We start from the raw sequence: 11128 nt of genomic DNA, 5'->3' as shown, positions 1-11128 counted from the left end.
CTCCCCACATCCCCCCTCCGCCCCAAGCTGTGACTGATCGGAAGGTACCTGGTAGTCGGGGTAGTGCTCCTGTCCCCGTTTCACAGACGGGGAAAGCGTGATGGAGGTTGGGAGCTGCTGAAAGCCGCGGGGAGAAGGCAGGCTAACAGTGCCGCCCGAAGCACTAGTCTGCACTTGACTTTTGACTGCTGAAGGATTCTTTCCTGTGAGCTCTCCTCGGGCTGTTCGGACCCCTGTCTTTGTAGAGAGACCCAAGGCATCACTGCGAGTGGCTCCTCAGGATTTTTCACTTCAGTTTGTTGTTTGTTTTGTGGTTGGTTGTTGTTTTGTTGTTTTGTTGTTTTTTTTTTTAATCTGATACGCTTTTTATAAGGGAAAGGAAAGCAGTCAAAAGCAGAGGCCTCGGACCTGCAAGCTGTTGTTCCCATGACTTTGGGGAAGATTTTCAAAAGTACATAACGAGAGCTTGGGAGCTCTGTTCCCACTGAGTTTCAAAATCTTCCCTTCACGTCTGTGAGCTAGTCCTCTTGAACTCAGTTGGACTACTTGCAGACGAACGTTAGCAGGCTCAGGGCCTAATGCTTCTCATGATTCCACTGCTCCCTTCTAGAGCTACACTGACAAAAATATAAGCAGAACAAGTTTTGAAGGGAGAGGTAATTTCTCTCTCTCTCTTTTTTTCCCCCCCCCCCCCCTTTTTTTTTTTACCAACTGACACAGTTAAAAACAGCAAGCTTTTGGGCTCAAAAAGCTTAGACCATCATGGCTATGAAAACTACTGCTACTCAGAAAATATGTAATTCTGGAGCTCCTGAGTGAAAAAGTAGTGCAAGGCAACATGTAAGTAATCACATAGCTGATATTATGCATTTATGTTATTATATTTTCCTCGTATTTGAAGTTTGGTATTGCTAAAGAAACGGATTTCTCATTTTTTTTAAACCAAGTTCTCAGTGAAAATTACCCAGATGAAAAAACTTAGATTCGTAAAACCTTTCTGTTAAAGAGGAGCAAATACAAATGGTGTGCAGTGTATTTACATTTTTGCTCTTATTTTACTAAAATTACTGAGTGAAATTTTCAAAAAGTGTGCCTTTCAACTGAGAAGAATGATAGCAAGTGACTTCTAATTTTTTTCTGAAGGTTATGTGCCTGTGAAAAAAGGACTTTGCAGTAGAAGTAACAATGAAAACAGTAAAGAAAATTATAAAATTATGATGTTGCTGATACCACTTCTCTATACTTAAATTATGTATAGTTTTGCCCTGAGATAATTCTAGTTATTATTTTTCACCCGTTTTTCCAACTAGTAGTATAAGAGATAGAAGATAGCGTGTCATTCTGTTGAACAGGACATGATTCTGTCCTACATGAATCACACTATTGTCCTTTCAGATGTCATTCCTAGGGTTTCATTAAGATTTTTAATGAAAGTGAAATTTTTACATCCCCTAAGATCTAGTACTTGCTCTCAGTTTCCATACTTAATGCATATAGGCCCCGATCCTGTACAGACAGAAATGTGTGTTATTATGTGTAAGCACACTGAATAGTTCTCTTCATTATTATGCTCTTATATTTCGGACTCAAGAAGCTAGTAGTGATACTACACAATCATTATTCTCAGTATTACTTAGGACTGCACGAAACAGGAACCTAATGTAATAGTCTTGATTTGCATCTTCATATCTCTTAAGTTAAATAATGCACAATTATAAGGATTTAAGGACGAGAATGGGTAAATATCTAACTAAGTATCAGAACAAATGAGAAAGGCAATTGCTATAGTCTAAAAATCCATGTAATACGAGGTGGGTATTGCATTCTCTGGCTGTAGCATCTGGATCATCAGTTTGTTTCCTCAGTGACTAGTGAAGCCAAAAAGTCACAGCAGGAACACAGCTGAGGACAGAAGGGAGAGAAAAGCATTTTGAGCCTCTCCAGAAGTGGTGTCAATTCTTTAGATCAAATTTCCATTCCAAACAACTTGGGCTCATCAGAATGGTGGAAGTCTTACCTGCTTTAGTAGCAAATACGAGGTTAAGCTGCAGTTTCTATAATGGACTCCTTTCCTCATACAGTTCTCATTACAGCACTACCTGAATGCCTTCTAGGACTAGTGCCTGTCCTCTGTTAGAGGTTCTTCTCCTCAGAGAGTGTCACTATATGGTCAGAGAATCTCCTCATACTGTAATAAGTGACACGACCAGCATTTTTCATATTATCTGTTCTCTTGTTGCTAGGGGAAGGAGCACGTGCAGTTGAATGTTTTCAGTTTATTTTATCTGTCTTTTCTTCCACAAACGTTACATATTTGTGAGGCAAGGTCAAAGTAACGTGTTTTGGTCTTCAAGCAAAATGCAGTTAGATTTCTGATGGCCCTTGCCTCCTGGGCACATTCATTCCACAGACTTGCACCAGCCCCGAGAAAGTTCTGCCTCTAGAAATGATAGCTTTTTCCCCCCTTGTTGCACAAGTTCTCTTATGTCAGAAGAGGGAAACTGTTGACAACTGGATCCACTCTAGAGACCTAGTAGGTTTCTTTAGGAATCCTGGATTTAGGCTCTGGAGGATCCTGAGGCCCTGAATTTGTAATTCAAAATTCTAGAGAAAATCGGTATAGAGTGGAAGAGAGGGTCTTACAATAACCCACATTACTGAGATGGCATGCCCCTAGCTTCCGGTACTTGGAGTTTCCTATATGCAGCAGACTTCATGCTTGGATATACTGAATTGCCTAGGTGCAGTTGAGAGGTGGCAAAATCAAAGTAAGGTACTTATCTACCAAAATGGCACAGAAGCTCATAGCTAGTCAGGGATGATTAGAAAGCTGGAGGCTGTCTTCTGACTCAGGCACACATTACTTTACAAATTACCTTTCTATGTGTTTCTAAGATTTATTTTACAACTATGAGGATTAGAAGAATTTGTTGTAATGAAAACTGGCATTGTGTCATTACCATGTAACTTTTTAGTTAAGACTCTTTGGCTTGCCTGGGTACTTCCATGTTACTCCATTACCTTCATCTGGTCCAGTTCCTAGGTAAGTTAGACCAGTTGGAGGGCACCAAGATACACCCATTTGTAGTAATTATAATAATCCTTTCAATAATTGCACATCTACATATTATTTTGGTATTCTGTGTTTGTATGGCATATGGACGTACAACCAGTGGGAATTCCAAAATTTTTAATATTTATTTTTCTAATTTGAGCCCTGCCTACTCTCTGATGCTTGTCCAGCCTTCTTCTTCTACATCACTGTTATAGATTCATCTAAGCCTCTCTTCAGACCTCTTCTGTAAATTTGATATCAGTTGAAGTTTAAAGTTTCAGTTTAATAACCTAGTAACTGTAGTTGAACGTGCTCTTTCATGTATGAGTTTTCCACTTTCTTCTGTAGCCATTCAGTCTCTTGATTTACCCTGACAAATACAGGATTTGGAATTCATTACTTTTGCAATTTCAGCCTGCTAGCAATGATAGAAGTTCTAATCTAGAAAGGACTGAAGTGTACAGCATTTACTATTGTACAGTGAAAACAGAGTTCTGAATTTGCCAGTATACACCTGATCTAGGGATGCTTCTGTAGGCAGTAAGGACTGCAAGAAGTATGTGCTGGCTTAGGACTTGCATCTGCTTTATTAGATTTCCTATAAACTGCTAGATGGAAAAAAAAAAAGGGTTTTTGTGGGTTTTTTTCCTGTAGACTACCTTCTGATTTTTCAGTAGCCAACTTTCAGTTTAATTTTTTTTCAACCTCTAAAATGCTCAACGTAGCATAAAGACTAATGGTATAGTCAAAAGGTTGGATTTACTACATTTCATTCAGATCTTATAGTATTGACTCTCACGTAGCCATAGGCCTTCATAATAATGAACACATCCGTGGGGATTTAAGAAAGATTTGTTGTTAAAGTTAGGTTCTGTGGTAAAGTTTTGCTAAAATGGCCTAACTGTAACTTCTAAATATTTTAATATTTTTGTGGATTTAATGGTTATGAAAAGCGCTGGCTTGGTATCTGTGAAAACTGAAGCCCATTCTATATTCATGGATTAATTACAGCAGAGCAGTTTCCAAGTGATCTTCTCCACAGCACCCATGAACTTCAGCCTTGGACTGAAGAGGACTCCTGAAATGGTGAGAAAATAGGGTGGTTGTCGTGACTATTAAGCTATTGAGGGGATGCTCTATTATTTTTTTCTTCCTAGCATTGATTCTGTTATCTGATAAGTACTAAAGTTAAATTTTTTTGCAGAGTAATTTGCTGGGGCCATATTCTAATTTCTCCCCTTCCCCCAGTTTTTCAGCTGTTAATTTCTCAAGCTTTGCTATCTTCTTAGCTGTCCTTGACTTTTCAAAAATAATTGTTAGTGATACACTGAATTCATTAGCTAATTTCTTTATTACTTGCTTTAGCCTTAGTCCTGTGCATGTGCTTGTTCACGTGAGTATCTATCAGTGTCACTACTGAGAGAAGTTCAGATATATGGAAATGTTGGAAAGATTGAAGCTTAAACTTTGCAGATATGTATGCCTGCATTTAAATGAAATGCTACTGAAATGAATGCAGGAGTGAGGGATCTAGAAATGCTTTAGCTAGTACTAATTTGTTTGCTTTTATGCTGTTCATTTTATTTCTTTTAAGAGAGCTTGATGTAAGTTGTTCATTTGCTTCTCTAGTTTCCCAGTTTCTGGTAAATTTTGAAATCTGAGCTTCAAAACATTTATAAAATTTTAGTAATGCCATAATTCTCCTGAGAAGAGCAAAACATTATTTTATTTAACCATTTTATGAAAAGGTCACTGAATCTATAGAGGAACTATTGTATCTCTGACTCACTGCCTTAATCAGGTCTTTAATCTTACTCTAGCACCCTACCTTCATTAAGTAATGATTCTTATATGTATGGATTTATTAATCATACATCTTAAAAACAGGGAGTTTCCTTTTTTACAGCTATAGATAAAGGATGGAATATTGGTAGCAGGGGTGTATGTGTGTAAGAATATAGTTGTTGAGCATTGATATTGGCTTCCTGGTCATTTAGATAGATTACAGCTTAAAATAATGGTACACAGAATGTTCCATAGTTCAGGAGACAGATCACAATAATCAGAAGTTTGCAGGATGCTGAGAGATGCACCAGACCTTTTTTGGTTCACTTTTTGATCTCAAAAAGTGTCTCAGTTTCTGTTTTCCTTTAGGAACTGTATTGTAAAGTAAGGAGTAAAAGGGACAGAACCCTACTAACGGCTTATGATTTCCACATTTTCTCCTATCTCTATGGTTGTTACCATATGGTTGTTACCATAGAGATTGGAATACTGGATATTAACCCTCTCCTAGCTGTTTGCCAAACTGGGTTTGGATGTGCAAGTGTGTTTAAATAGGCAGGAGAGATGGTGAGCCCTTTATACCAATAGCTGAACTACACCCTGTGTTAAGAATTACTTTAGTACTGTTATCGACCACTGAACTAATTTAACCTTTGCCAGGGTTATTTACCATTTAGTGTAGTAAAAATAAGTTTTAATACTTAAGCCAGAAAGAAGCAGTATTTTTCAGGCAGATATAACCCAGAGGTCATTTATTTTTAATACAGATTCAACAATCTGTTTCTTTTTATTTTCTCAGCCGCTTTTTCTTTAGCTTTCTTTTTGGGACCTGATTCTTGAATTAACTTTACGCACTTAATTATTTATATTCTGCTTCATCAGACAATTAATCTTGTACTTAAGTCACAACACTTGCATGAGTATGGCTTTTGAGAGAAGAGTGTGAATCCACATTAGTCCCTTGTGTCTTGTACTTGACTTTGCCTATCTGATAACCAATGGGCTGGATCCAGGCTAGTGCCAAAGTGTGAATCTGTATGTTATCAGGATAAGGAGTTGGGACTCAGGTGTGAATGCATGCTTGATACTACGGACATCGTGAATGATTACGAGATGATTTAAATTTGTTTTCAAATTTAAGCACTTGTTTAGTTGTTTAGCTAAACAGTGTTTAGATATTCCACATGCTTAAGATATTCCACATGCTTAAAGTTAAATGGTTCAAGTTAAGTGGCTTACAGGTTTTCCTAAAGCATTTTCTGAACTGGTGTAATTCTTTAACTTCAGTAGAAGAAGAGATAGGCCAATGTCAAACAGTTTTGAAAATCCCATTCTCATTGCTCGGCTAAGAAGATAATTTTGTTTCCTTTATTCCATCCCCTTTTTGGTTAAATCACTTTCACTTCCCTGACTCTTCTTATACCCATTGTTTTCTGCTAACCTTCCTGTAATGTCCAGTTTTCTGTTAACTTTTCCACACTGACTATTCTTTGTCTCTTCTTTTTACTGAAGTTTTGGAGAGGTCATTACACTTTGTCGGTTTCTTTCCATCTTTTATCAGTTCCTGGAATCCAACAACAAAAAAACCCCTCTGGTTTCAACTATGTCTTTTTGGTGAGAAACACACGAGTCAAAATGTAGTGCTAGAGCAATAGAAAGGGTAAGCAGAGCACTGTGGATGCCATTTATTAAAAAAGGGAACTGGAACTTGCATATTATTAAAAATTATTGCCTAAATTGGGATTTCAGGATCTGAATCCAGGCAGTAGGATCAGGATTTTAAGGTGATTCTTTAAAAATCACTATGCTTATTCTAAAAAAAAAAAACCCAAACAAAAACCCCACAAGAGAAAAGTCCAGATATACTGAATAGGTTCATTAGACTTAATGTCACTGTTCTTTTAGTGAGCTATGTATCACTGAACTTTTCTTAAGCCTTAGGAGACACAGCATGGAATTGGAAGAAAAGCAAGGATATCCACGAAGGGCAGTCAACTTGCAGTTTTGGTAAGTTCAAGAGATATATATATAACATTTTATTTCTGTTAAATTTTCACCTTTATGAAGTGGCATATATCTAGGGCCCTGTTCACAGTGGCAAAACAAAGCCAGTTTTACTGAAACAGTCTCTACATTCTCTAGATTCATTTATGCTATCGCCATGTAAAAATCTGTGTTCTGTTATAGCTGAGTTTGTGGTGTAACTCCTGAATGAAAACAATAAGTGACATAAAATTCGTTAGTTACTTTCACAGTGATTATGCTACAGTATTTTCATGCCCAGCTTCTGGACCAAAAAAAGATATATAGGATTGTGTTGTCTCCTAATAACTTTTGAATCCACCACTTAATTTCAGCTGCATTTGATACAGAGAGAGAGGTCACAAAGTCATGTTTCTACAATTTGAATGAAACCTAGCAGCTGGAAGTAGAAAAAGGACTCAAATCAATGCCCCCAGGGTAGAAAAAGCTGCAGCATGGACTCAGAAATTTTCTGTTCTGTACAACCTGTTGACTTGCAGATCAGCATGCTTGGTTGGTCTGCCAGTCAATGCATGTGCAGCTCAAACCTTGCCACAATGTGAGTTGCCTCTTCTTCTAGAAGTCAGAAGCTGGTGTTTTCTGCAGGAATTTAGGGAAATCTGTTTAGAGGGGAATAGGAAACTAGCCAGGGTAGTGTCAGCCTGGGATTACTGCACAAGTGTGTTGGTGGCACGTACAAGCACGCTGATAGGTAACTAGACTTCATTACTTCTGCTAGTCATGAAAAAAATTGGCCAGGGCCTTCTAGTCTCCCAAACCACTTGTGAATCATTCCATTTTATGGTAGTTTCTATACCTGGATTAGGTGCATGTTTTTCCTGTCCACGTCGGAGAAGGGAACTGTCGGGACAGCTTCAATATTTCATTTCTTTGACTGGATGTCAGCTCTGAGCTATTCCTTAGGCTGTCAAAACTGTAGAACTGTGTTTTCAGCTCTCCCCAGAAACTGACTGTAATTTAGACTGCAGCTATGTGTCCCTGACCCATCCTACAACCTACACTCTTGGAGCCATGCAGGAAACATGCATTGTATTCCAGTTAACTTCCTTTGTGAAGAAAGATGTGGAGCTAGGCACAGGGACAGAAAAGAGTATTAGGATCTGGCTGCATCGAGTTATGACGCTGCATTGCAACTTCGGAAATGCTGAATCTGTAGCAGCATGATTACAGGCACCACGATTGTCCTGAAAGGTACAGTCTGTCCATTCTTCTCAGTCAGTGAGAAATGAGCAGATTACACTTGCCAGCGGTACTGGTTCACTCAGTTTGCTGGCTCAGGTAGGCAGCACTAACTTGGCAGATGTCTGATACTTTTAAATTTTCTGTGTACTGTTAGACAGGGGTCAGGGTGTCTTACAACACTTTTTAAACAGAACTTAGCACTGTAGCACTGTTCTTTACAAACAGTTGAATTTCTCAGAATAACAGAAGCCTAAGAGTCATGCATATGAAACATGAAATTTAAAAGCAGTAACATGAGAAACACTTCCAATTCAATATCATAAGACAACTGTCTTGAAATTTGTATTTTAAATTTTTTGTTTGTCCTCCTGCCCAGTTGAAAACTATCAGCCTGGCAGCAAGGAATGAAAAACTGTGATACTCTTCTCCTTTTTCTGCTTATTTTTATGTCTTTCATTTCATGAAATCAAAGACAGTAATAGTACAACTGGTCGTCTTATAAAAAAAAAAAAAAGATGGCTGATCCATTTGTATGGAACTTATGGTTCTTCTGGTTTTTGATTTGATTCTCAAATCCTTTCCTTTGATCCCAGCTTTTTTTTAAGAAAAATACTGTTGTTTCCCTAGTGCTATCTGTATTAAAGGAATGATTTGAATTGAAATTGAAAGAAATTCTGCATTTTTCTAGGATCTTGTGGTTGTTTTTAACTTTTATCACCAGTACTCTTGCATAGTGTCACCACTTAAATATTATTTCATGGAACCTATGGCTAACCCATTTTTAAATGGCTTATAGTATATAAAAACATTGTAACTTATAATATTTTCCTTTTAAAGATCAACATATATGTGTTTTTAATAACAGTAAGGTCAAATCATGAATATTAAGTTTTGTGTGAACAGCAAAGTGGTGGTATATTCTTGTTTAACATTATGTTGTGTGCTTCCTGTGTTTTAAATGGTGTTCACTAAGAGTTTAAACTTTGCAAATAATTAATTATAGTTGATTTTAATAAGTTTTTTTTTTTTAAAAGGCTGACCCTTTTTAGTCTAAAACCGACTAATACTAAACTAATTTTTGTCATGTATTTTCAAAGACCTTGGTCTTGGATGCTGCTATATGTGGTCTGATACTTTCATGATCATGAAGACATCAGTAATTTCGCAGGCCTGTGCTGTGTCCCCAAGATGGGTGTTGTGGGACAGATTTTAAGAAGGCTTAAGCACTAAAAGGCGACTTGCATCACAGACCAAAGAAACTAGAATAATTAATTTTTAGAAAATAATAGTTAAAAGTGTGTATTTCAAACACATATCAATAAAAGCTTCCTTACAGTGCTGTCACTACGTGTAAAATCCATAAGCAATTTTAAGCCAACATTCTTCAAAGAATTTTAAAAGCTAAAAATTCCTATAAATAATAAGGAACTTAAAGGTGTATGGATCTCCTTTATTATGTGATAAATGCTGTAATAGAACAGGCTATCAGTAGGTTTTGCTGCATGTTACTAATTTTATTTTATTTTTATCCCAATATTTTTGCAGGTCTGTGGAGGAACAGGTCCTGTTCTCACTGTTGTTACTCCCACATAGGCGGACTCTGTAATTGATTATGTGTGGGTAGGGCCCTATTCAAATTAAGGAGATTCCGCAATAGTGCAGGGTTCTTTTTGTGAAAGTTCAGTTGCAAGATCAGGACCCTACTGTGACTCCTTACTGTGAATTCTGTCAGTGTATCATTGATTGTGCTGGAACCTGCCTTTTGGGATAATGTAAGTCCTGCTTTTCCCCCAAATGTACTTTAGACATGAAATAACCATAAAACATTTCAAATTAGAAAATTAGTATCATTTACATGCATTCTTTTAATTATGTTTTTTTGGCAGTACCATATAATATATTCCTCAAAACTTCTTAATGGCACTGAGGCTTTGTGGATAGTTGGTCACATGATGAGAAAATTCAGCTGTAAGTACATTGAAATGATTGAATTTTTCAATAGTTAGTCTTTACTGATGTTGACAAACTTAATAATGATAAAACGGTGAATGAAGAGGTTTGACTTACGTCAATTGACTTCAGTTTTTTTAGAAAATATATACAATATATCCATTAAGGATTTCATTATTCCTGGGTAATTCACCATGTGAACCTGGAGTTTTTCCGTACTGCTACTAGGGCAGGAGTTTTAATTTGTTTGTTTTCTTTATTTTCAGAATAGTGTGCCTCTGACTTGCTCTGTATTTTCACCCATAAACTTTTTGAAATTTATAGATCTATAAAAATGGTTTATACCAGCAATATTTGTGTAGATACTGCAAACGTATTCACTAACGTAATTGTCTTCCTGAGTTGAACACTGAAATGTTAATAAATACACACTTATACTTGTGTCAATGTAACTTGGTTAAACTAAACTGAGCTGGCATTATGAGTGAATTTGATCATGCTTGCTGATTAACTATAGTCTTAGGCAAAAACCACATATTTTACTGTACCTAAGTGCTTTGTGTTTAATCAATAATAATTACCCATATCATGTGTCAGTGGATTCACCCTAAATAACTATAAATATCTATGCTTGGATTAAGGAGGAAATTCTTTTCCTGTAGCTATGGGTACAGTCATTGCTGTGACTCCTATTTTTATATCCAAATGAGCAAAAACTACATGTAGGTGTTTTCCATGTATAACAAAAGAGGTATTATAAATTCCATGCCCTTTTTTATGATGCTGTATTTCCTTTCTGGTATTCAAATACAAGAATATTTGGAAGAATGGAAAAGCTGGAAATGTTATTGAATTTTTGAATAATTATTAAGGGGCTGTAAATGTCTAGAGGAGTTGTATGTGAAGACAATTGGATATTCTTTCCCATGGAATAAGGACACAGATAATAACTGGTGAATAAAGATTAAGGAGGACAGGACTATTTTTTTTTTTGCTTGGCACACGAGCAGCATGAAATGAAAGTAATTTGAAGAAAGAGCAAGACCAAAGAAGAAATCATAAGCTCAGATCAAAAGCAGACTAGAGAGTCCAATTTAAGAAAAAACAACAAAC

At 36.7% G+C, this 11128-nt stretch overlaps 1 long non-coding RNA gene across 1 annotated transcript; it reads left to right on the top strand.

The window, feature by feature from the left end:
- Positions 1-4066: 4066 nt before the first annotated feature.
- LOC104618555 lies at positions 4067-10161 on the top strand. Its single transcript, XR_738007.1, has 3 exons — positions 4067-4141; positions 6776-6847; positions 9611-10161. It is a non-coding gene; the product is annotated as an uncharacterized LOC104618555 (long non-coding RNA).
- The last annotated feature ends 967 nt before the right edge of the window (positions 10162-11128 follow it).

The sequence above is a fragment of the Phaethon lepturus genome, unplaced genomic scaffold (assembly GCF_000687285.1).
Source record: "Phaethon lepturus isolate BGI_N335 unplaced genomic scaffold, ASM68728v1 scaffold20323, whole genome shotgun sequence".
Classification (NCBI taxonomy): Eukaryota; Metazoa; Chordata; class Aves; order Phaethontiformes; family Phaethontidae; genus Phaethon; species Phaethon lepturus.
Note: the sequence above shows the minus strand (reverse complement) of the source record. Positions and strands in the feature narration are given on the sequence as shown.